The sequence below is a fragment of the Sinocyclocheilus grahami genome, unplaced genomic scaffold, assembly GCF_001515645.1.
Source record: "Sinocyclocheilus grahami isolate Dianchi unplaced genomic scaffold, SAMN03320097.WGS_v1.1 scaffold283.1, whole genome shotgun sequence".
Classification (NCBI taxonomy): domain Eukaryota; kingdom Metazoa; phylum Chordata; class Actinopteri; order Cypriniformes; family Cyprinidae; genus Sinocyclocheilus; species Sinocyclocheilus grahami.
This window is the reverse complement of record NW_015505462.1, coordinates 1,051,667-1,055,078: the sequence shown is the minus strand read 5'-3', so window position 1 is coordinate 1,055,078 and position 3,412 is coordinate 1,051,667. Positions and strand designations below refer to the sequence as shown.

The 3,412-nt window shown below is 37.8% G+C and overlaps 1 protein-coding gene across 1 annotated transcript in view; it reads left to right on the top strand.

Moving 5' to 3' along the window:
- The first annotated feature begins 2,031 nt into the window (after positions 1 to 2,031).
- LOC107600426 (gap junction alpha-5 protein-like) overlaps positions 2,032 to 3,412 on the top strand; it is a 9,294-nt gene continuing 7,913 nt past the window's right edge. Inside the window, exon 1 of the mRNA XM_016292321.1 lies at positions 2,032 to 2,080. The gene's annotated coding sequence lies outside the window, so the exon portion shown is untranslated. The remainder of the gene's footprint in view (positions 2,081 to 3,412) is intronic.

The window sequence follows — 3,412 nt, the reverse complement described above, 5'->3', positions numbered from 1 at the left end:
ATTAACAGCCCTCTGGTGTCCCTTACACCAAATTAGCATCATTGTGCACATTATGCTATATATATATACAGACATACACAAACACACATGGACCCAGCAGCAAGGAGTTCTCAAATATAAAGGATTCCCACCACACACACACACACACACACACACACAAACACACACAGACCCTCGAGCAAGGAGGAATGAAACCTAAAAGATAGCCATTATATAAAGCTGACATGCATCTTTCGGCTCTCAGCCGATGAGCAGCATAAGCAATGAAAGTGGAGTGAAGAGAGAGAGAGGGATTATAGCTCAGGCTTCTGTTTAAATAAATCTCTGTGAAGTTGGTTGAATTTCATACAGTTGCCTCCTCATTGGGATACGTTAGCCTAACAAGACTGTGTGAAGGAGAGAGAGAAGGACACCTGGATGAAGAAGAGAAAGGTATCATGTAATCAGGTACAAGATTTTAATATCCTATAAATACTGATACAACTATTTCTGCTACAATTCTGATGCATCATATTGTTCAGCTAATGAAGAAAAAAAAATACAAGCTACAAAATCTACTACACTTGTTCTTTTTCTTGGGAAAATGTGAGTGGGGTTTGGCTGGGCTGAACTCACAAGCATGATGTTAGGATGTTGTGGGTGGTTTCCACGGTGTTGCTCTGTAACCCATTTTGTGAGTTAGGTGCCAAAAAGTAACTTCATCTCTAATGTTCATAGTTATTTGCCAACCTTGTCTCATTGAAAAAAACGTGCCTCCACCTACATTTTTACAAACTTCAAAAACTACATACCATTCACTGCATTTTTCCAGCTGATATGTTGACTAGTGGCAGGAACCCCCCCCCAAAAACCTGTAATCTTTTTCACACATATTATGATTATGGGGCAGATTATCAATTAATAAAGATATTTTCGCAAGGTTTCTTGCACAATGCTATGACCTCAAAATAATTTTACCACAGAGTGTGTGATTTGTAAATCAATATGTTTTGACATTTACATCACATACCCAACTCCTTGTGAATAACTTTTCCAGTAAACTTGCTCAGTAACTCAGTGGAGCACTTGGGAATGAGAGTCCTGCGAAACACGCAACATGATAAAAGAGCACAAATACTTGTTGAAGCAAGCTAAAATGGCATGGCTGCTTCAGCAAGTGCAGTTTTATTTTATGTTTGCTTTTGTTAACACTACTGGTTGATTTAGGGAAGGGTTTGGTGTAGGTGGTACTGGTACGTTGTGTTCTAACCTTTTTTTTTTGGAAATATTAACCTTTTTTGTGCCACTCACTGAACGTTTAATGCCTGAACTGCCACAATACGTACAACAACCAATAGAATAAAACATCGGCAGACTCACAGTCATCGGTTTTGGATAAAACTGAACACACTTTTAGTGCCACTCACTGGATATTTCATTTTGAAAGTCATAGTTTATGTGTGGAAGTGCATGTATGGTGAAGATATGTTTGTGTGGTTGTAGCATGAAAAGGTTTATTGATCGGAGCAGGGGGTAAAACTTCAAACTTCAACAAACACTTATAGTGATACAAGCGCAACGCATCACATCACCAACAAACAGCCTGAGAAGAACAGCCATTGTGTTCTATTACAATCTCACTTCCTCTCTTTACACGGTGGTATTCTTCTCACCAAAATAGAGTGCCACCAAGTGCATTCTGATGGGGGGGTTGAGGATTGGGATGGGGGGGGCAACTGGAGAGAGAGAAGGACGGAGGGAAGGAGGAAGAGAGGGGGAGGAGGAAAAGGAAGAGTAGAGGGGGGTTTGAAACACTCCCTGAGATGGCATTTCTCACAGTGTCCCACAGAGTGCTCTATTCCCACAGTGGGACAGGCACAAGGGGGCCTACGTTGTATGAACTCCAGTATCACTGGAGTGTTTTGCATAGAGATACACTGCCATTTTTCTCCATTGCTCAGTATATCCCCACTGTCATACAGACACCAGAGCTGGGCTATATCTACAGGACCCCCGGGCCACAGGACCCCCGTCCATCTGAAGAGGACAAGACCACAGAAAACTCAACCAAAGACGGTCTAATAAGTCAGAAGTCAGACAGGTAATGACCTTTTATGCATCACTTTAATTGTTCAAGAGATCTGTGGGTCAAATAAGAATTTTGTTTAATTTCTTTAATTTATTTCCATCATTTTGAGGTATAGTACAGAATATTGTATTTGTAATATTTTAAATGATAATATGTAAATATTAAATTTATTAAATAATGTTGACACACATTGTAGAATACTGTATTTCAAAAAATAAAAGCAATTGATTTAGTAGTTTTATTATTTAGATAATATTCAAATATTTTTTAATTATATTTATAATATTTCAAAATTTAATTATGAAATTTTTTTTACATTTTAACATTTCCATTTTTATGTACAGATTTTGCTATGTTAATGTTTTTTACAGTGTCACAAATAATCATTTTGAATCAAATATTATTACATTTGAACATTATTATGACATCACTTTTTTCATTCTAAAGGATTTTATGGTACTTTGGCCAAAGATTATTTCAGTGACTGACTGACTGTCTAGACTATTTTAAGTAGTAATGTGAATTAGATCACCTGTGCTGTGATTGGTGTGTAACCAGATCAGTTTTACTTATGTAACTACGTACAGTGGCCCCACTTAACCTACACCTACAAATGTATTAATGTCATTAAGTTAAATAACAAACAATGTTGCAATTGCTGATGCTAGAATTTTTTTCAGACCTAATTCCATTTTTCTGAGCCATGTTTTTATTTAAAGCCTGACCTTGTTTGCTTTAAAAGTGAAAATTCTATTGGTCTTATTGGTTTGCTGTTTTGTTATTTAATGCAGTGGCATTCATACATTTTTAAGTGTGGCTTAAGTGTCCAAATATATTTTAAGGGCCACTGTATGTTAAATATATTCTATATCTTTCATATTCCACTCGCAAAGTGCAGAAGCCCTGTATGTGATGACAAGTAGTGCCTGTCTTGATTAACAAGACATTGGCTAATCAGTCCAGTTGCTTTGACAGTGAAGAGAGAAACAGAACCACCATGTAAGGAAACATATCACCCTGTTAGCAGCCTGACAAGCAGAGAAAGGATTGCCTTCATGGCCCATATGAGGGATCCCACTGGATGGCAGGTGTTGATATGTGCTGGTGTTTTTGTATAATGGGGTTCTGCACTGGGCCGAGTCAGACGAGGATTATTCTCACTTCATATGGCTAAACTCAGTTTCTCATCCTTGACCTCCATCCATTAAACTGGCCTGTGTCAGTCCTGGAATGCCTGGCTTAAACAGTTGTTCTGTCCTTTGTTTTATAAAGCCTTATATTTGGTTTGCAAGTTCAAGTCCAGTAACACAAGTGCATACACAGGTTTAGACTTCCACTATATAC